At 44.1% G+C, this 23,325-nt stretch overlaps 4 long non-coding RNA genes across 4 annotated transcripts in view; 2 read left to right on the top strand and 2 right to left on the bottom strand.

The window, feature by feature from the left end:
* Positions 1–2: 2 nt before the first annotated feature.
* Positions 3–4,844, bottom strand: LOC129387526 (uncharacterized). Its single transcript, XR_008614688.2, has 3 exons — positions 4,423–4,844; positions 3,475–3,586; positions 3–3,294 (listed from the first exon to the last, which is right to left on the bottom strand). It is a non-coding gene; the product is annotated as an uncharacterized lncRNA (long non-coding RNA).
* A 176-nt stretch (positions 4,845–5,020) lies between these two features.
* The window catches only part of LOC129387536 (uncharacterized), a 60,205-nt gene continuing 41,900 nt past the window's right edge, over positions 5,021–23,325 (top strand). Inside the window, exon 1 of the long non-coding RNA XR_008614701.2 lies at positions 5,021–5,275. This is a non-coding gene — a long non-coding RNA (uncharacterized lncRNA). The remainder of the gene's footprint in view (positions 5,276–23,325) is intronic.
* Positions 6,491–11,710, top strand: LOC126542263 (uncharacterized). The gene is made up of 3 exons (XR_008614699.2): positions 6,491–6,911; positions 6,981–7,149; positions 11,545–11,710. It is a non-coding gene; the product is annotated as an uncharacterized lncRNA (long non-coding RNA).
* Positions 10,074–15,073, bottom strand: LOC140216747 (uncharacterized). The gene is made up of 2 exons (XR_011893416.1): positions 14,213–15,073; positions 10,074–12,601 (listed from the first exon to the last, which is right to left on the bottom strand). It is a non-coding gene; the product is annotated as an uncharacterized lncRNA (long non-coding RNA).

Below are 23,325 nucleotides of genomic sequence, written 5' to 3'. Positions count from 1 at the left end.
GCATAGAATAAAGAACAAACTTAGAGAAGGGAAACTGTACCTTCCGCCGTGGTTCGAAAATAAGCAGCGGCAGCGCATGGAACTTACTTTGGGGGACGCCAGATGACGTTGCTCAAACCGGAAGCGGAAGTGCACATTTTTTTTTTTAGAGCAAAATTCAATATGGCCGTTTTTTGCCGGTCGCGTACGCTGGTACGCGCCGTGCTTGCCCTGCAGGCTATGCGGCATGCCTCAATGCCTTCGCTGCCGCGTAGGTGGTGCGTTCTAATTGCGAAGAGCCTCTACTGACGCCCATACAAACAAGCCACAAGTGAGTGAACAGAACGCGCGACTTTATTAGCAGAAGACAAGCAGTGTACATTCTCGTGCAATAGCAGAAATAAAGTTTGCATGTCGAGATACGCTGGAATCATTGACGCGAGCTCGTAAACGGCTCACCGTCGTCGTCGCACGTGGTGGTCAGGTTAACGAGCAACAACCAGCAGCGGAAACATATTGGACAGAGTGTGCCACTTGTTTGCAGCGACAGTCGCCGTTAAAAATGCCCAAATTGCATTGCGAAGCAATCGGGAGACGCAGGCATCTGCGACCGCAGCCTACACAGCGACATGGGCTACCCCAGATTTTAGCCATTCACTCCTTTCCAACCTGCACGTTTCTTTTCTTTCGGGGGCCGCTAATGTGTGGCTCACACTTGCTGTCTCACATTGTCTCACTATGGACAAGTCGCTTTCGTGGGCATCGCCTCCATCAGATACTTTTGCGGGCCTTTCCAACCATCTGGCTATCAACTTCATACGCATCGGACTATGTAAGCACGTATGCTGGTCTCCGTTCATGCCTAATCGCGGCCGAGAAAGGCCAGAGGCACAATATGCCCATTGCTGCAGCAGGAAAGCGCGAACGGGGAGCACGAATCACGGTGCATGAAAATTGGGAGTCTATGTCGCTGTGCAGGCTGCAGGAGCGAATGCTTACTTCGAGAGACTGCTTCCCAGTGCAACCGACCAGGCTGCAATATTCTAAAAACATAACACTGCGACCATAACCAAGTGACATAACAGCAAAATTAAACAGCAGTCACCGCATGAGGTTCAGACAATACATTATACATTGGCGACGAACCATATGGCAACAGTGAGCATTCACATACACGGGTCTCTTAGGGTACATTGAGCTGCCTACCTACAGGCGTAGTGCCTGCCTTCGTCGCACGTGGTGGTCTACTAACGAGCAACAACCAGCAGCAGAAACAGATTGGACAGAGTGTCCCACCTGTTTGCGGCGACAGTCGCTGTTAAAGATGAGCAACTTGCAGTGCAAAGCAATCAAGTGACGCAGGCATCTGCTGCCGCAGCCTACACAGCGACATGGACAACCCATCATTTTAGCATTGACTCCTTTCCAGCCTGCATGTTTCTTTTCTTTTGGAGGCCGCTAATGTGCGGCTCACACTTGGTGTCCCACATTGTCTCAATATGGACAAGTCGCTTTCGTGGGCATCACCTTCATCAGCCACTTTTATGGGCCTTTCCACCCAACTTTATACACGTCCGACCATGTAAGCACTTATGCTGGTCTCCGTTCATGCCTAATCGCGGCCGAGAAAGGCCAGAGGCACAATTTGCCCATGGCTGCAGCAGGAAAGGGTGAACGGGGAGCACGAATCACGGTGTGCGTAAATTGGGAGTCTATGTCGCTGTGCAGACTGCAGGATCAAATGCTTACTACGAGAGGCTGCTTCCCAGTGCAACCGACCAGGCCGCAATATTCGAAAAACATAAAACTGCGACCGTAACCAAGTGGCATAACAGCAAGATTAAACAGCAATCAGTCACCGCATGAGGTTCAGACAATACATTATACATTGGCTACGAACCATCTTACGGCATAATGCTTGCCTTTGTCACATGTGGTGGTCTGGTAACGAGCGACAACCTGCGGTACAAACAGATTGGACAGAGTCTCGCACCTGTTTGAACCAACAGTTGCCGTTGAAGATGAGCAACTTCCATTGCGAAGCAATCAGGTGACGCAGGCATCTGCTGTTGCAACCAACACAGCGACATGGACTACCCGGCATTTTAGCGTTAACTCCTTTCCAACGTGCACATTTATTTTCTTTCGGGGGCTGCTATGTGTGGCTCACACTTTGTCGCAATGTGGACAAGTCGCTTTTGTGGGCATCACCTTCGGCAGCCATTCTTGCGGGCCTTTCCACCCATACGGCTATCAACTTCATACACTTCGAACCATGTGAGCACATATGCTGGTCTCCGTTTTGAGCAAATCATGGCCGAGGTAAGCCACAAGCACAATTTGCCCATGGCTGCAGCAGGCCAGAACGAACGGGGCGCACCAGTTACGGTGTGTGTATACTGGGAGTCTATGTCGCTTTGCGGACTGCAGGAGCAAATGCTTACCTCGAGGGACTGCTTACCAATGCAACTGACCAGGCCCCCACATCTGAGAAACGTAACACAGTTACCACAGCCAAGTGTGGCAGCAAAACCAGATTCTGCAATCAATCACTTCACTGTAGCTTGCACAAAAACCCAGGCTATCAAGGAAGAGGAGCAATCATCAACGAGACTAGGAATATGGAAAATGAGAAAGCTTGCATTCAAGAGAGAAGCCACTCTACTCTGCAAGCATTGAAGGCTAAAAACATCAAGAAAAGTAAAATGGTGCATAGCACATGTGCATAGGTTAATGCAAGACGCATGCCGATGCTGCATCAGCTATTTCAGGAGAGGAATTGCGCATAACATACACTAGAAGATACTGCTACAGATATGTTAGGCTGCTAGACAGTGACTGGTATTAAGTATCAGCGAAGAATCGGTTGACCTTTATATTTGGATGAGGATGAATGACCTCTAACAAAAATGGGCAATGAGAAAGCTTGCATTTATAGAAGAAAAATTACACTTGGCACAAACGGAATTAACATGGCTAGGAAGCTGATTAAGGGCAAACTGATGGAACTCAATCTTTTGGCCAGCGTCGTCCGTGCTTGGTCAGATGTTGCAGGTGCACCTGAAGACGAAGAATTTCTAGAAAGTCCTTTTTGAGTTACCTGGATGACTCAACCAAATGTCCGTGCTGGTGGAATGGTGGCTGAAGCTCTTTTCAGTCTTGACACAGTCCTCTGCAGACTTGATATCTCATTCATATTCTTCTGCATGTGCTTCTTTGTTCTTGGTGTAAAAGCCTTGCAAATTCGGCTCCAGCCCCTTCCTGTTGGCGCAGATAGGAGCTCCTGTGATGACCAAGATGTGCTTGGCATAGACTCTTGACGCAAAACGGTGACACATGAGATACAGCACAGATTAGCCAAATTTATGTGTGTTTTATATGTTCAAACCAATTATACTGAACCATAAATATGAACAAACATTCATATCTGCTGCAAACAGCAAGCCAATACAGCATATATCAAACATATTTATTTCTGAACCATGTGTTGTTTACCTTGTAGTAGTAGCCAATGTCCACACAATGACCTTGTTGTAGCAGGCAGCAGCTTCTGTTTAGTGCGTGGAGTGTGTTGCTTTATACTGGTGCCGTCTTCATTACTGCATGTCTGGAACAGAAATTTTGACTGAATCAGAAAGTGAAAAAGCAAAGTTTTAAAATGCAAAAAGGTGTGACATATATGCTGTAATGATTTGCGACTACAGAACACATGCAAATGTACACTGTCTGTTCTAGGGTGCTTAAGCAGCATGTTAAATAAATATTGCTATTGTCCATAAAATTGATGTCTGCCTAACTACAATGCATGTCAACAGCGCAAGTACTATTAAGATCACAAATGAGAACATTTGTGGGTTCATTTATACACTAGAAGTGATCACACTGCTAGTTCCACAAGCAAATGCATGAAAGTCATGAAGCTATTAGAACTGATGCATTATTTTTCTGCACGAACGTGATGCACCGCTTCACTACTGCAAAAATAAATGCCCTACGGTAAACCAATCTGAACAGCAAGAACATTGGGAACCAACAAGTACGAAATATGGGTGAATTATCATGCTTGCAACTGTTTAATACATTAAATTCTGTACTTTCAATTTATTTTACCAAAGGATTATTCGGTTTTGTGGACGAAAGACGTTGCCGGCCGACTCGAAAAAAATGTTTAATATGTATATTGATAAGGCTACTCAGTCACCTACAACCACGGCTACAATAACACGAAAAATGAGACGCGCGTTCCGATATCGCTCTTTCTTTCCTGGTTGTGTGTGTAAACCAAACGACAGCCTCGCAAGTAAAGGTTTATTTAGGAAACAGCAACTGAGATCCTCACTGCCCATATGTAATGCAGGATCTAGTTCGTTAACTTGTGCCCGCCTGGAAGGTAATGACACGGATATTATATAACGATTCAAGCAGCGGTGTTGAACGACTCACCGTTATTGCCGTTGTCAGCCGCAGCAAAATCCAGCTCCCGTTTCGATGCAGACCTGTTCCGAATGGCTCACGACCGAAACCCAACTGCCGGGCTTACATGTCCGCTTGCAAACACGTAACTTCACCCCAAGTTAAATAACGCGAGACATCGAAGCGCAAGAAACTAGTTTTAGAAACAAAGCAGTCTTGAGTGTACGAACGAATGAATCCGTGCCGCCGTGCACTCGGAAATACCGGTAAAAATTTTAAATCCAGGCCAGAGGTCACGTGAAAGATCGATGATGCTGAACGCTATTTGCGTTTATAATGGCGAAGAAACAATAAACTTACTAACAAAGAGCACAATATCTAATTAGCAATGATAATTTTGCCCTGTTTTTATGTAAAAGAAAATGCTTCGGTAATCGTAAGAGAAAGTTTGTAAGATAAAATTGCGCTTATTACGACGCCTCTACCGGGAAATGTTGGAACTAACGAACGAATCCCGAAAGTGATGCTACTGCGTCGGCTTTGTTAGCAGCGGCGCGCGGTCGATTTTTTCGCCCTCTGTGGCCATTTGTTGAACTTGAGAGTGTGCTACCCCTGGATCTAGTGCGAGCACCCCTAGACAGGAAGTCGAGGCACGTCGAGGTTTCTTACGTGGATATCTCGTAGTTTCGTAAAAAGCGGCGCTGCATGACATGGCATTGAAAGGTACAAAAAATAAAATACTTCATAAGGTTGCGAATGCACTACCATATTTATTCGATCGAATAGTACTAGTAAGTTCGACATAACGTTCCTATGATAGTACTTTGTCTTCGCCGTCTGCTGTCACGAACTATGGTTGTCTCATTGGTACCTTCCACCATACGTACGTACATCAAGCAGTCAGACGCTTCATTTTTCTGTTGTTGTGAAAGTTTACCTCGTCGCTTTTCGAAACAAATGATTTGTTACGAGGAGGTTTTATGAACAGAATTGTTACTACATTTTACTTCCAAACTGCTGCCTTTTTCGCACTCAAAATTTGAAAACTTGCAGCACTTGGCAATGCTATGGCAATGCGTTTTATTTAACGCCACGTTTAGGTGGAATACTTGACTGTTTCGTCAAAAATGAATCAATGTACGATCCCATACCGAAGACGGCAGGCCAAAGAACGTGAAGGAATGGTGGTGCTATCCATCCCGGCATGGCAAAAACTCTACCGAACGGCGCTCTCCCGCTGAGGCGCCGCATGTGGAAAAAAATTGCGAGGACGCTGCGAGCGAACTGAATAGGGGCGGAGACGCGCTTCGCGGTAGATTCAACGCAATTTCGCTGCGGGTGCTGAGACCGATCGCGCGCGACCGCTCTTAGAATGGTGCTTTATTTTAACTGCAAATTTATGTTGAGACCTTTTTGCTACGTATATAAACTTGGGGCATGGGTTATACAACATGGCGTCTTCAATCTTGCCGCTGTTGTCAAACCATTGGTCAAACGCGTCGTCTGCTAGCGAGCGCGCGTTCGTTGTGCGGACGCTGGCGGACGCCCACCTCTTCTCGCAGAAAATCTGCGCACTTCATTTGTTTATGTTTTTAGCTGCTTTGGTGCGCTCATGGCTCTTGTCGGAAGGTAGGAAATGTAGCTTTGGCCAGGAAAACTGCTTTTACTAGATGCCTGCCGCGTGAGCCGAGAAGCTGATTCCCGCCCATCTTCTCTTTACGCTTCCCCACCCGGGTTAGTGTTCCTGTATATGCTCTGGGAGCATATACAGGAACACTAACCCGGGTCGGCTGCGAGCGCTAGGTGCGGTGGCCGCTGCAAACTTAAATCCCGCAGCCCTGCCTCCGAGATTTTAATGGCGTCTTTTGCGATCACGGAGGCTGGGCCCGTGAAGTGATTTTAAAGAGAATGGAAGAGATAAGTGCAGTGCCGTAACTGTCTCTCACAGGAGGACACCTCAACAGCACTGCACGGGGAAAGGGGTGTGGGGAAAAAAAGATGAAGAGGGAGGAAAGGAGAAGGCGGGAGGGGCCAACCCTCGTGTGCTCAGAAGCGTATCCCCGGAGGCTGGCTGTACCCGGTTTGGACGCAAACCGGATGTGACGTGTGCCAGTGGCGTACTCCCTGCCCCCAGATAGGTACTTGTACGCCTAGGGAAAGACGCTGCTAGGTGCTGCTGCTAAATCCCTGTGGTTTCTGCCAGCCACATGCGGCCATTGCCGGCTCACGTAGGTTCGTTCGCGTGGTCTTGTTACGCCTCGCTGGATCGTGTTCAGTCATGCCGTCCTTGCGCGGCGTGATTGTCGGTGAGTCAGGTTAAATTCTTAAATAGGTCGCGCCTGCGCCTAATTGAGTCCATAAAAGCCTGCACATTCAGTTTTGCTAGCTACAATGCAGTGCGGCTGGCGTGAGCTGTCTCCACGATGCGCTTCGAGCGTGTCGATTTCGCCGTTCTTTATGTTGGCGTTAACGACCTTGAAAGCAACATGGATCCACAAGAAATGTGCGACAACATCAAGGTAAGTCTACTGAAATCACAAAATTTGAAACAATAAGCGCTAATAGTTGTGTTTTCTTTTAAATTTTAGGCCTTGATTGTTCAACGAGACGGCCCCCGTCGTGCTGGTTTTCAAGGTGCTCCCTCGCTGCCTAGAAGATGCTGATGCGGAATAGAAAATGCAAAAACGTTGCTTGCTCAACCGCAAATTGACGGCTACGCTGAAGCGCATGCCGTGTCTGCGGAATTTGAACCCCGAGGTATGGACCCCCTTTTTCCAGCGGCATGCCGTTACATACCGTCAGGAACACGCTTGGCTTATTTCTGACTCGGTAAAAAATGTTTCACTTTTTCTCGCTTCTCGCTGCGGAAGAAATGGGGACCGTTTGTCGTAGTTGTGTCTCCATTACAGGGTGGCATTACTGCGGTGAATAAAGCAAGTGTTGCCGTACATACTGTGCGCATTTCACCCTTTGTTGGGCGGTCGGAAAATATTGGTCCCACTTTTCAGGGCTACTTCGCTATTATGTAGCGGTGAAGTGTAATTTCTACCATTGAACATTCCTGTGTAGATGTGTTTCTGAATCACGTTAAGCACATTTTTTCGTCCATTTCTTTGTCAAACAACGCGATAGAGCGATTGCGCAGATTGTTTACTTCCCTTTCTACAATGTTTAGTTTATTCTGTTGCCTTCCTTCAAACCACCACAGCGGCAAATTGACTTTTTTTATCGAAATTCCGCGTTTTCATAATAGCTGAATTTTGGTGCGGTTAGGTGTCTGAATTTCTCGTACCCACAGCTACCAAAACAGTTGATCAAATTATTAGCATCGCGAACAAATCGCATTCCTACATATGCGAGCTGCTACATATGAGCCCTCAAGAATTTTCAAGAAGCATCTTTTTTCTAAGAACCCTTGCGATATTGGAAAGCCCTGATTGAGGATTCTCATACAAAGCATGCTCAGTAAGTATAATGAAAACATGCACAAACAATGTATAATGTACTGGGTACTCTGGCTGCTTCTAATCACATTACAGGTGACCACGAGTAGGTAGAAACGGGCCTTGAGGCTGTATAGTGGGACGTAATATTCCCACTTTTCGCTATTACTGAATCGTAGTCAGCTTTGAGATTTTACGTTATGTAAAAAATGCTTCATAAAAAAAAGCACTTGTAATGTCTCGGACACAAAGCGGCCTGTTCTCTGCTTGCGTCTATGAAAGGGTTAAGATGCACACACTATTCAAAGGTCGCATTGAGAACAGAGTTGCAGGCGCTACTATGCTCCGCAAGCAGCAGGATACTAAAAGGAGAAATGAGCAACACCGTACTGCCTTCATTTCTTCAAACCCTTCAACAAAGCTTGAACAAGAAATGCACGCGAGGGTGTCACTACAGACAGCTGCGGCAACACTGACGCATGCGCGAGAATATAAAATGAGGTGCAGCTATGCGGTGCACGCTGCCATGAAGTTCGAATTACAGTTTCCCCCTTGCGAAACTACCGGAAAGGACATATTGCATCCATCGGTGTTAATATAGTTTCTAGCATATTTTCTTGTTTTCAGCCAACATACACATCCCCGTTAAATCAAATAGATCACTGTAGATGGCGGCCACAAGCATATTACAAGGACTGTGAATTGGAAGCTGTTAGCTACCTGTGGCACAAAGTCATGCAAGGGTACACGTAGTCTTTGTGTGCACATTGACTTCATGTTTTACCAATTTGACTGGCTCCTATTGCACTCCGGCTGAATAGCAATAACACACAGGCCACTTTACGTTCGAGCTACTCGAAAGCTTGCATTAGTGAAAAACATCTAAACTTTTTCTGGTACAGCCGTGCGTTGTTCGAAGTGTCTCAATGCATTGCAGTGATTGAACAGGCACATATTGGCTGTACCACTTGGATTTCAGCGTGCATGCGTTGGCTGGACAAAAAATTCTACCATATTTTACCTCCAAACTTTTGCTCACGATTGGAAAGCGCTGTTTCTGTTGTAAATAGATGTGGCTTGCACACAAGGTATGTGCATGCTAAGTGTCTTGGTAAAGAAAAGTAAAGGTATGCTGCATGAACAGAAGGTGCTGCAGCCACATAACCTGACCTTTGATCTTCATTATGCTCACAGATTGAAGGGATGGAACTAAGTGCGTGTCTTTTAGATGCTTGATTTCAGCCAGTTAAATTTGCCAACATGGGGATTCAAACCACTGGTGTCCATCTGCTGTTGGGCTGAACTCTCAATTTAGTGAGACTACTAACTACTGCATTCATTGGTGCTGACAGATATCAAGTCCGTTGTAGCTCGGCATTACTGTATTCTGTCACCAAAATGCTAGAGAACCACTTGAGATCCTTCGATGTCAGCATCCTCATAATCAGTGGGCACCCCATAAGAAAAATAGATCAACTTTGGCTGGTATCCTTGCAAGTGTGAGAAGGCTAGGCCACAGAAACTCGTCTTTCTGATTTGTGCACTATTCAGGCACGTTAAAATGTGGGGAGCCTAGACATCTAAAAGACGAGGAGCAAGCAAATTGAATGCAGCTACCAAGCAAAAGATGTGGAAGCGTAAGCTGTTGATTTTTTACTCTAAAGGCACGTTCACACCAAAGACGGAGCGGCTAAACCGGGCAAAGCTCTTGGCCAGGGGATAAAAGTAGGCGTTAAACGAGGCGGCAAGCCCGATCGCTTGCGGACCACTTTTCCCGCCCGCCAGAGCTGTCCAATTTGCCGCGGCCAATCAGAACACCAGACAACGCTGGCGTGTGCTGCGCGATACGGATGGACGACCGGTGCCACGAGACGGCGACAAGTGCGCCACGAAAACGTTAGATGCTCCGCCTCGGCGGTGCGGGCAGCCAGGCAAGCCGTCCAGTATACAGGGTGTTTCAGCTAACTAGTGCCGAGGCACAAAGAAACAACTAGGCCTGCAGTACTCAAATACAATCAATTCAGTAGACTACCCTGTTGAGCAACTTTAATACTTACGGCTCATTGAGAAACATCTAACTGCTTCATTTTTATGAAGATAGCTGCTGTGGTTATTTTTTCAGGACAAAAGAAAGTGCACAAAATCAAAAAAAGTACCATGCAACTATGCACTTTTTAGCAGTGATGAACAATGCGGCATGCAGACAGGATGTAAAAAATATGCAGATCCGACACACTGTGAAAATTATGTAAGCAGCTTTCTTTGCTGCTTGTGTTCATTGATGGCATTTGGCAGTGATATGTTAAATGTTACCTCGCATGCACCACTTGTGTTCGTAGTACACAGAGCTCATAGGCAGACGTGCGCTCCGATGCTCAAGGTGGTGCTGTGCACCATCCATATCCTGTGAGAGTAGTGGGACTGTCATTCCCTCACACGGCGCATCGCATGGCGGGTGAGGTAGAGAAATCCGTTTATTGAATCCTTAGGAGAAATAGTTGCTGCCACGTCCTGTGCCCGACAGAGCAGCGCCTGCTGGCCACACAGGCTTCTGTCATGCAGCAAGGCCTCCCAGTGTTGTAGTGTAGGGACATTGAAGTTTTGATGCTGGACCACCACTTGCATACTGTCCTTTTGACGCCGTGGTGCTGTATTGCAGCCTTGCATCTGCACATCCTGTCTCAATTGTTGGCATGGACACACTTGCCGTGTTTATTTTTTCAGAAATAGCATAAACATGCCATACCACACCTTGAACTATCATTATAATATTTTTAGTTTGCCACCACAACTGTCACCATGTCTAGATGTAGTATTTTTCTTTTAAAGAGACTCTATACGAAGGATGCTTTCTGATGGCATCTTTACCTTCTCGTATGATCATTCAGCGAGCACAAAGTGCTGCAGCTTCTGCAATGCTTTTGTCTATTCCTTCCAGGCACACTACTGTCAATGTATCATTAGCGCTGAAATAGAATACCGCCCGTTGCTCAAAGCAGCTTTAATATAGATTCCAATCGGAAGAATAGGCAGACTTGTGGCAGTATACAACTTTCTATAGCCATAAAAGGCAAGCTAGCATAGTGGGGCATCTCAATGCTTGTAAAAGCATTCAACTGCATGTATCTCCAAATAACTAAGCTCAAGCAGACACTGCCAAAATTCGTTCTTCTCATGGTGAGTCGGTGCAGGAACTTGAACGTGTCGCTTTTCCTTCATTTTTGTGTCTCTTATGGTTTTGCTAAGGCTCTTGCCACAGCAAAATTCCTCTTGTGGTATTTTAGAAGGGTAATTTAATAATCACCTAGGCGATGTCATTTCCTTCATTTTGTTGCACTGTGTGCATCAGTGCAATAAGTGGGTCAAACGGCTTAATACGAAATGTCGCCAGGCCATTTTGGCACGACACTTGTGGATAACATTTTGGTGTGGCTTGGGCGAGACTGAAAGAGAGAAATTGACACATACAAGCACAAAGGCCAGGCACTGTTCCCTTGTGGCCTGCACAACCACTAGAATAGCAGCTAGTCTTATCAATTCATACTGAGTATCACAAAGTGTAACATTGCAAGAACTGTAGCTTGGTTGATGAGACAAGGCACTTATAGCTGTAGCTGAAACATGTGGTGTGATCAACATGTACAAGGTTACAATACTCTACACCCTTTTTGTATTTAAGTTTTTAACTTTGCCCACAATCTGATTACAGCTTTACAGAGTTCCTTGGAAAATCCTCCCATGCACCTGCCATGTACATTGCCCTCCTCCTCGATGTGGCGTGCAAGATGGCAGCAGCAGCTGTGGGAACAGTTGAAGAGGCGAAGAAAGGTCCACTTTATAATAGGTTGTATGTAAATAAAACTGATCGACCTCAACAGATTCGGCTTCCACTTTTGTCAAGACAATTGTCAGCAAAGCAATGGAGCAATTTCAGTAGGGCGATAGTAATAAATAGTGCATAGAAATTCTTGGAAGCCCCGTCAGCTTTCTTGCTGTTAACAAGCTGTCTTGGTGAGGTGGTTTAGGCAGGGAATGCCAATTCATGAGGGATGGTCATGGCCACCATGTTCAATGTATGTGCAGCATTAATCAGTTCTCTAGACAGAGTGCACTAATGTCACATGATACATTTTCAAACCTCGCATGCTTTCTTTGGGGCTGAGAAAATTAATGAAGCATGAAACTCGGCATGTTGCAGTTTTCAATTAACCATCATGCATTTGTCCATTCTTGAAACAAATTTTATTGTGCCAAATGCATACAGAATGAATTTGTGGAATATCCAAAGTACATTTTGCTTGTGTTGGTCAAGCAGCTGGCAGAACAAAACCACAAAGTTCCAAAGCAGAAAGGTAACACTTCTTTTGAAGTACACAACTGGCGAAACAGTGTTGCTAACACACGAGTGCAAAACTTGCCGCCGATTAAAAAAAAGGGAGCTGCTACACACCACTTCGTTCCTTGACCATTTATTTTTTCTTTTGTGGCTGATTTTTAAAAATCCTTGCTATAGCAAATGCAAGGACATCAGAAAATCAACGCACAACAGATATTGGTGCAATGGTGTAAAGTAATGAAGATATAATTTGCATGCACATTATTTAGTCTGAAATAGAGGGATACAGCACAAACGTTACTCTTCAATCCCAATAAAAAATATGGAACTCGTGGGCTACACGAGGGCTACGGATTCTGTAATGTGCAGCTATACTTGAAGTACACAAGCATTTTTGGATTCTGCCTCTACCTGGGTGCAGCTTTGTGACCTGGAATGAAAAGCCACAGCCATCGAGCTGCTGCAGTGGCGACACCACAGTAAAAGGTAATAGCGAAAAATTAAAACAATAATATGGCCATGCAACTTGCACATCAGATAGGTCACCTGAAGCTTCTATTTCCAATTTTTCTGGTGTTGCATAGGACAAAAATTTTGAAAAGTGATAGTGTACGATTTTCATACATTAACAATTATGCATATCTAGTTTTCTTTTTAACCATGCAGATATTTAGCAAAAAGTTTTGAGCACAGAGAGCCTGTCGTTCTTGCAAAGGAGTTTCTAGGTGAGGAGGACACACTTTGCTGCTAATGCGAGTTTCAGAAAATTAATTTTGAAAAATTCAGTCACTTTTTTATTAGTAACTTGGCGGCAGCCTTCTAAATGGCATATTTGGAGGCGTCACATGTGAACGCACACCCTTTCTTTTTCGAAATCTCGAAAATTGCACTCATTTTGAAATATTCATTATCGCGCTCAATTGAGTACAATCAAAACTTGGTGCATCCTGCTCCACATCAGGCGGCAGTGCCCTGTCAAGAAGTGTGGGACAAAGCTTAAATGATAGCCTGACACGGCACACTGATGCACATGCTTGCAAGGCAAAGTGTGTCGTATCAGCTGCTACAATGACTGGCCAAGATGTTGTTTCAGACTTTCTCGAGCCTGTTGTCGGGGGTGTTTCCATCTGATGAGGTAGCGGGACCTTCTTTTCTGCGCTCCCAGCACACTCTGTTCCAATATTGCCTCGATTTACCAGTGAAATTCAGTGATGAATATCTTGAATTAGGTGCAACTTTCAAGATTTGTAAGAAATGAGAGTGCTATAAAATGTGACTGCCTCCAAATTTGTGGAGTTCCAAAATAGAGGAATTCCTCTGCAAGAATGCCACATTTGCTGCGCTCATAACTTTAAAACAAGAAAATCTGTATGGTAATAAGAGACACCCTGTACATATACAGTGTGCATTGGAGCATTTCATGCAACCAATATTCAAGCACCTTCTGTCTACAAAGAATTCATAAAGCAAATTTATGCTTGGAATCAGTTACGAGCACTGGAAATGCAAACACTGTGACGAACCCTGGTCACATGCCAGGCGTTGTGTTTCTGCTCTCTGCGTAGGGCCTATGAATAAAAACCACCTTCAACATTACACAGTAAGCTACCAATTGCTATGTGTAGGAAGACTTAGTTCTTCAAATGCAATTATGACCTAGACATTCTAAAGCTTTTCTGATAATGTACTTTTAGTGAACAAGTACCCCGAACTTGAACAACTCTGAAGCTATAATGCCATTATTATCTGAAAGATGCACTACACATTTTTTTAACGCAGTAAGGAAACATTCATAATCGACAATGCCACCATAGACATGAGAGTCATATAATATTGCACTGCGTGCAGCAAGGATAGCACAATCTCGCACAAAAGATTAGTCTCTCCCGCAGACTTTGAGGGCTTCTTTATTATGTCTCACTTATGATGCCGTGACATGGTACGAAACCATGATGACGTAACTTATCATCATGAGTTACTCTTGAATGAAAGCTTATGCACACATGCATATTCCTGCATTGTAACTCTGGAGTGCACTTACAGTAAGGACACTGTGAAAAGAAGAAAAGGCCAACAGCAAGAACCAGGCAGCGCAGTGCTGTTTGCACCTTCTCGGCTGTTGTCGGTTTAAGTCACCTTCACTGCAGCAGAGTCGTGTTATGCGGCGAAGCATATTTAGCATCATGCAGTGAAGCATATCTGAAGTTAAAGGGGACACTGTTACGGGGCCCCTGCTGGTGCTTATGGTTGCCCGACACTATCAGCTTAAGTACTCGTACTGTGACCTCTTCATGCATTTGGACAACACCAATCGCCATGTGAAAACCTCTGTTCACTACTAATCTTGCTAAGAGCCTAAATTGTTTCCAAACTACAAATTTCACCAAGTGGCAAACTTGGCAATGCTTCTGGAACCTCTTTCTAAAGTACTTTAATACTACCAGGATGCTTCAATGTCAAACTGGATTAAAAACCTGGGATGAGATTGGGCAAGCTTCTAGCTTTCTGACTGTTTGCTTCACCTTCTACATCAGTGGGTAGGCAGTGTTCAATAGGCGCTTCCACTTCACCAAGCAGACGACCGCTGACGAAAGCATGGTGAAGGCGAATAATGAGAGTGCAAGCAAACATTCAGAATGCAAGATCTCGCCCTTGGATTTAGAGAAAGGAAGGATAATTTCAACACCACGGAACACCAACACTGGGCAACATTCATGCACCAGCTTTGTCAGTTTTTTGATGCTCCCACTACTTGTGCTGAGGTCGCGAGAAAAGCCCAGAGAGAGTATACAATTCGAGAATCATGTACCTCTTACATTGTAGATGTCCTTGCACTGTGCTAACGCATGAACACCACCACGTCTCAAAATGATCGAATGAGACATATTAAAGGCACAAACACTGTTACCTTATACGTCCTTGGTATGCAGAACCCCAGCACCTCCACCACTTCTAAGGAACCGCTTTATTCTTGGCGAGCTAGAGCTATGGCGAGGAAGAAGCGACACACACTACGTACGGATGAGGAAGATGAAGGAAAGTCACATTGCGCTCACAAAATCGCTAACGTGGTAGTTTCCCAAAGGAAGCGGACACACCACTGCGTATAAAGTGTATGCACAGGGATTCTCATATGTCTTCCCTGTCCAAGAGACTGGTGGCAAGCACCACAAAGCAGCACTGGTCAGGTGCATTCCAATTAAATTCTTAAGAATTGAGAAAAGGCCGATTCAACACAAAGCAACGACCTGACACCCTTGCCAACAAACCTGTTGAACTGGCATTAAGTTTCAGATATTTGCGGCCACACATATGTAAACCAATGGGCAAGGTTCTGACTGGTGTTGCAGAAGTCGCGGGGCGCTTTTTTCGTTGCGACGATAGATCGGATTCATTTACAAGTAGTGCTCCAGGAGGGCACATGTAACCGGCAAACAGAGGCCTCAGGAGAGCATTAGATTATAATCAAGGAGGCGGCAGGGTACCCAAGGGGCAGCGGAGGGATCAAAACTGGAAGCAGGTTATGTTGCCCCAACTCACGGACCACCCTGACTCCAGCCTTGTCCGCGAAAGCGGACAGCTGATCTTAAAATGCGTCAGAAAATTCGGAAAGTACGACTTACACACAGCCTACAGACATCAAGATATACTACTAGCACCCGCAGGCCTCGGCGAGCCCCAACCCATGGACCAGTCCGCGTTCTAGCTATGGTGTCCCCGTTACCGATTTGGTGTCCTGGAGACGCCGCCAATAATATGAAATAGTGACACGTTGTTACTAGTAAAAAACACGATTTAAGCCGCTAACGCTACGTTCAGCACTGCCGCGCCCAACAACTTCTACAACGCCTGTGAGAACTTCACCAAGCAATGGTTGTTCTTGGCAATACTAAGAACTTGTGAATTTTGTGTACCGCTCATGCTTAACTTTGTAGTGCACTGTGGCTTAGTGAAGCACTACGATTGCGTGTAGCATACGTACACATCTTACCTGATAGACGGTGAACGGGGTCTTGTACAAATATCCGCTGAAGAAGAAAAGACTACACCTTCACATGTGTTAAAACACATGCCAAACTTGAAAAAACAGACGTACAATGAACCTCCACACGTTAAAATAGCAAAAGCATCACTTAATAGTCGAAAACTATTGAAAACTTTGCAAGCGCCATGGCAAGCGCAAATCCGCCATTGCTGCTGATATTGATGTTGATCAGGCTGTCCCCTTGCGATCGAGTCGGCAAGCGCGTGGAAGCGCGTTTCTTTATTCTATGGAAGCGCAATTGGCGCAATGTAGCCAAAATAAACAAATAAAACTGTGAATCAACTCCAAATACACACACGCAAAAGAAAAATCGTCGGGATTCTCTATAACGACGTTTCCAACCCCTTGACCGATATTTCATACAGCTCGTTGCATTAATTAAAATACCTGCAGTGCATTGTTTTCATAACGCGCAAAAAAAATTCTGCACTTAAGCTTACCCGCACAAACGCGGCGCAAATTTGTAGAACGCCACCAGTGCAGCCCCCACCCGCCAAGAAAATATATGACTAGTCAATAATAATAGCATATAATTATAATGTGAGCGTCGGCGCAATCAATGGAGAATTCAATTTTATTTGTTATAGAAAATCAAATGCAATGCAGTAAACAATGGATAGAATTAGGCATATAGCTTCCTGGAGTCTAAAAAAAATCTGCCTTGAAACTTGACGTGGTGACACGGCAAATTGTGGGTATACGATTGAAAATAATTGCTATAGTGTGTTCGTGTATGAGTAAGCTTCTCAAAAGGAGTTTCAAGTGTTTCCATGGTATGGCAAGCTTATATCTTGATTCATCAAGTTTTTTTTTATTCATGTTGTTCAATTATGTTTAAAAAGCGAATGGCCGCCGTTCCTGCGACCCGGTCGCAGGAGTGGAAAGGGGGGGTAAGCGTTATCGTGCCCTGGTCGTTCGAACGCTTAGGGCCCGAAAGCGTTAGGTTCACCCAAATAGACGCTAAATAATGGTTTGGCTTGGCTCCGTATATTATTTTTAAATAGGTGGCGCTAAAGCGATGAACGCGACGATCGAGCCATGATCGAGCCCTGAATCGGTGCTTCCGTTCTGCCCGTGCGGTCTTCGCCTGTGTCCGTGGCTGTGGAGGAGTGATTGTAGCTGTTTGATGTCGTTAAATGTGAGAGCTTGTGGCGAAGTGATTGAGTATGGCCGTAGTAGTTCTGCCCATGTAGTGTTTTGCGGACTTCACCTGTGCCTGTGACTGATCGTGTTGCCCAATAGCTTTGTGGAAAGCGACGTGGTTTGTGTGGATGTCATCGCAGCATTTGCCAGTTCCTGGGTGGCCCGTGTGCCAGTTATTGATGGCGTTGCCCAGTAGCTTTGTGGAAGTTGATGTACCTTGTGTGGATTTCATTGCCGCTTATGACTGCCTTAATTATAGGTGGTCATGTGCACGCTGCCTTTTGAAGCGCGTCCGAGCGCGAGAAACTTCGCCGATTTTTTTGTAAACATCGTGGGCGTCTCGAAATGTTAGCTAGAAATCAACCAGCAGCGAGCCAAGTCTTTATTTTGTGGTTTTTCGAGCTTATGCTCATGCGAGCAGCAGAAGGACAAAAGGTCCGTTACATAATGTCAGTTCCATAAAATCAGCTTTGCCGCAATACAGTCATGTTATGCGGTGAAGCATACGTAATGTATTGCGGTAAAGTATATGGAAAAGTAGGCAGGGACCACTGCGTTACTGGGGCGATTTTCTTGTATTATGGTCATGGCCGTGCGCGAACAAGGAAAAAATCACTGTCGAAGCGCATGGCACAAACCTTGCCAATGCTTCAATTGGAAAAAGAAAGAAAACGAATTGAAGTGGGTGATGCCAAAAACAAAGCCTTGACTTTTGTATTATCAAAGCAGTTCCGAGAATGGCCAATCATATTCCAAGCTCCTGCATTATTTATGATTGTTTAAAGTATATGCATATATTGTGCACCAGCCTTAGCACCAATTCTAATGTACTTTAATGATGTAAGTTTAATAACACGTGGCAAATATATAATTTGTGCTGTATGGTGTTGTGCTGTTTATAAGCGGCTGTTTTCATCTGGTAATGTGTACATTGGCTGGAACAGTTGATGCATCCTCCTTATAGAACTCATTGAAATGTGAACCACCTCTCAAGCCATCATTGTTCTTGCAGTTGTACACCAGATTTCCCAAACATGGGGATAGTTATGATATAGAAAGAGTAGCTGAGGCTTAACATATCCACATGCATGCACAGGAGTGCGGGAGTCGACCATCTATCTCTCTAACTCAGGTTGAATGTGCATACTTGAGTAACATGTAACACTTGTTGGGTGTCAGGTTTCTTTTATTGTTAGCCTAGTTTGTGTTTTTTCTCCCATTTGTAGGTTTTAGTGTGTGTTGCTGTGTATGTATATAATTGCTTCCAGAGTGGCTTTCTTGCTGCTAATAAATTTAGAGAAGGCAGCGTTCTTCATTTTGTGCATCAGACAGCAAGTGAGCATGTTTCAAAGGATGTTGGATTTTGTTGCCATAAGCAACAAAAAGGCATAAGCATATAGACTGCTTGCTGGAGGTACTCTTTATAGCATTAAGGATATTATCATGCTGATAACTCTGTGCACAATAATTAGAAAGATCACATCAGGTCTGATATGTCTTCTTGCCACCATGAAATCTTGTCAGATGCATAACACGGGACATACACCACAGATCTTGGCCAGCCATTCTCATTTGTGGTCTCGACCTCCTACCACTGAGCAGACTGGTCCAAGAGACAAAACATGCAACTTTTATCTGATTAAATGTAGTGCATGTTGCACAAAATTAGATGCCAGGTGTTATTGTTGACACAGATACATATCTGTGAGCCTCATAAACTAATGTCAAAAGAAAGAGAGTAATACCCATGAAATGCACTCTTGGTAGGATGGCAGGACCATTCTCTTGCAGAGTTAAATAACAACCATGCAGCAATATCATGATATCAAGCTGAACAATAATTCACTCCAAGAATAGGTTTCTTCATGCAACATTGCACTGATAGTCTTGAAATACAATACCCATTGCTAACAGAAGGCCTTCCAAATTATGCATGACAGGAGGGCATATTTTAGGAAGCAAGAATGAAAACGGAGCCAGTTAACTATGAAAGTTGTGAATGCAACTCTGCAGAAGTTAGAAAAATGAACCAAACGGAATAGTTTAAAAGTAAGTGGTTTAGAGACAAAAGGCCGTTTTATTCCATGCCAGAAAAGCAAGCAGAGGTTGAAATGCTTTCCACATACATACCTTCAAGGTGCATGTACAGGGTCTGTCCTGAGAGTAATGTCAGTAAGGCGATTAAAAATCATTTATTGAATTTTTTGTTACAAAAAGTTTAAGACTCTTCAAAATACTCTCCTTTTGTGTCAATACATCGGCTCCAGCGAGACTTGCAGCTCTCGAATGCGTTGCGGTAGTCCTCCTCCAGAATGGCCTTTAATGCTGTGGTGCTAGCTGCTTTGATCACGTCCGCTGTCCCAAAATGATTGCCTTTCAGGGGTGTGTTGAGGCATGGAAACAGAAAAAAGTCGGGGGGGGGGGGAGCCAAGCCCGGGCTGTACAGGGGCTGGGGGATCGTTGGCACCCCTGCTTTAACCAGGTAGTCGGTGACGATGAAGGCACTGTGGGCCAGCACATTATCGTGGTGCAACTTCCAGTTGTCTGCAATGTCCGGCCGGATATGTTGAACCCTGCGTTTCAGTCTTTCAAGGACATCCACATAAAACTTGGAGTTCACAGTGGTTCCAGGTTCTTTAAACTCATGATGAACCAGTCCGTGGATGTCAAAAAAAAAAAACAATGAGCATGATCTTGATCTTTGATTTGCTCATCCTGGCTTTCTTCTGGGGAGGGCACGAGTGTGTGTGCCACTCAGATAATTGCCTTTTGGTCTCCAGGTCATATTCAAATACCCAAGTCTCGTCTTCTGTAAAGATGTTGTCAAAAAATTTTCGGTCACGTTTGCACATGTTGAGATTTTCTTGGCATGTTTCAACGCGGTATGACTTTTTGTTGTCAGTGAGCACTTTTGGAACCATTTTTGTGCACGGCTTCCGCATGCCGATATCGTTTGTAACAATTTCATGAACTTGAGTTTTCGAAACGTTTAACGTGTCGGCCATTAAACGAACACTTAATCGTTGGTCTGAGTTCAACAGTTCTCTCGCTCGTGTCACATTGTCAGTCATAGTGGTCGTAGATGGCCATCCAGCGCAGTCCTTGTCGTCGCCCTCTTCCCGGCCTTCCAAAAGGCCTTGTGCCACCGAAACACTTGCCGATCTGACCAGGCATGTTCTTTATAAGCAGTCTTAAGCATAGTAACAGTTTCCGCAGCGGTATTGCCAAGTTTCACACAAAACTTGATCGCAAATCTTTGTTCTAATGAGCGCTGCATTTTCACTTGCACAAGAATAAAAAACAGCTCTCACAAACGGGCCCGTCCGACACTCTTCGATGTTCGGAGCACACTGACTGACGGACCGCTGCTTAGCTGGATTCCGTCACTACTAGTTTCAACCAGTTAGACTGCTCTGACATACAGTCACATCGCAATAAATTTACTGACATTACTTTCAGGACAGACCCTGTATGTGGTGATAGACAAGCTTTTTAGATATAAATGTTGGGAACCTGGATGGAGGTGAGGGACATGTACAGTAAAAACAAGATGTATAAGGTCAAAAATTATTTCTTTTAGTCAGAAATTGGTCAGTGGTGTCTGGCTTCTCTTGTTCCCTGGCCCTGGATGGTGAATACAAAGTTATATATATATATATATATATATATATATATTTAGTTTTGTACAATCAAGCATAGAATCATTGCCTTCTACCTGAGCTAACGTATGGGGCAGAAACTTGGAGGTTTCTTGGAGACGAAAAAGGGCATTATGTTGTCATGTTGGAAAGCACTTTTCCGGAGGAGGGTGTGTCAGCCACTGACATAAATTTTAATGAAATTTATACCAATATAGCTGACATAAAATGTTGAGCTGTCACGAAGTTGAATCAGTTTGGTTTGACAACAGTCTCAAATGATGTTAAGGTGGAAAAAGGTTTTCTTTTATGCGCCTTCTTCAGTGCAAAACACACAAGCTTAGGGAATCCATATCAGAACCATTGTGTCGGAATATAAATCATGGCTTCATGTTTCAGAATTTCTGCAGACACACCTTGACAGGCTGGGAATCAACGACCAATTCCTTGCTGCCAGCTCTCAGACTGTTGTACACTTCCTGCAGGAGCATAATCTGGGGAAAATGGGCAGGCTTTAGTATAGATGCAGAAGATTTATACAATTCTTTGCCGCAGGTGCATCTCTTGCAGTTTGTTAAGGACTGCATACACAAGCAAACAAGTTAGCTGGAATTTGCTGAAAGGTGTAAAATTCTTGTTGCAAACTTTCTGGAGCTTCTTGATCTCTATTTAAGGTCAATTTTGGTCTGGTGGGAAAGTAAAATATGTGTCCAGAATGCTGGAATCTGCATAGGTTCCGGTGTTGCACCAGTGCTCAGTAATATTTTAAGTTATGTTGACCAGAAAATAATCAAAACCTGAGTGGGCTTGCTCTTAAAATTTTCAGATACGTGGATGATTATTTGTTTTTCATGAGCAAATGATAACTTTCACAGAGCTGTCATCGAAGTACTGAAGCTATTTAGAGAACAATAGCAAGGTTTCAACTTCACTTTAGAAGTTCCTGAAAAAAAAATGTGCTGCAACTTCTTATGTCAGGCTTACTTTTATGTGGGATCACGTATGCTGGGGATATCAGTCGAGAACTTCTAAGCTCCTTCTTGATTATAGGTCTAGCCATTCAAAACTTATTAAGTACAGTATTGCCACTCACGCAATTAGAGATGCCCCAACTAAGAGCTATCCTCACCTTATCCTTGAAAGTGTAAGGAATCTGGTGACAAGGCTTAATGAGGCAAGTTATTCAGTTTCAGTGGTTTTTTTATCTTGAAGCACGTTAATTAAGGAACTTAAGGTGCGACCAGGGTGTAAGAAGCTTAAGGAGTAAGAGCGGAACAAAGTTGCCATTATCCCCTCTATTAATTGTCGCACAGGCAGAAAAAGGTGGCTTCTAAGTTCCAGGAGAGGATTGGGTTTTCATTTAAAGATAAGCTGAAGGGAATATGTGAAGCAATAAACAAGCACATTCTTCACAACGGGTGTCTGAGCAGGGAGGACTGCAAAGTGAAATATAGCATACAGTTTGTCTCTTGCACACGAAATGTTGTTTATTCGATTCCTTTTTCTTGAAGCCTACAAAACATATATCAGTCAGACTGGAAGGTGCTTAAACATTCGACTAAGGAAGCACCATAGTTTTTTTAAGGGTTTTTGCGCATCCACACCTTTCTGTGCATTGTTGCAGCATTGGGCGTCATCCAGTTTTTGAAAGTACTATTCTGCTGTTCACACACTGTGAAAAGCTCTGACATGAATTAATGGAGGCTTATCACATTAGAAAGAAAGGCTCACTATGTGTTAGCCAGCCATCCATCTCGCTGCAAGATAGCGAGGTTGCCGTGTTAGATCTTAAGTAAAGCCACTGAGTTGCATTGTGCCTTAGTAATTGTTTTTTTACATTGATTAATCAGCCGTGACATGTGTGTTGCCGTCAAAACATGTGCATTCGGTGATGTGAAGGTTGTTTTGGTATGTATCTGCATATGCTAGGGGGCCGGGTGTTGGTCACGTGACGTGTGTTATATATTGGTTGTTTTCTTTCAATAAACTTCATTTGATAGTGCTGTATCCTGTCCCGTTCTATTACTTTTGTCGGCATCTGTCATGCAGTAGCTGCCATGAAGCTTCAACAACTTGTCCAATTTTCTATCATATTTTCTATCGTATGGAGCATTAGTTACGAAATGGGTGCCATGGTATATATATATATATATATATATATATATATATATATATATATATATATATATATATATATATATATATATATATATATATATATATATATATATACATGTGTGTGTGTGTGTGTGTGTGTGTGTGTGTGTGTGTGTGTGTGTGTGTGTGTGTGTGTGTGGGTGGGTGTAAAGGTAAAATGGTGGTAAAGTG

The sequence above is a fragment of the Dermacentor andersoni genome, chromosome 3, assembly GCF_023375885.2.
Source record: "Dermacentor andersoni chromosome 3, qqDerAnde1_hic_scaffold, whole genome shotgun sequence".
Classification (NCBI taxonomy): Eukaryota; Metazoa; Arthropoda; class Arachnida; order Ixodida; family Ixodidae; genus Dermacentor; species Dermacentor andersoni.
This window is presented reverse-complemented; position numbering and strand designations above follow the sequence as displayed.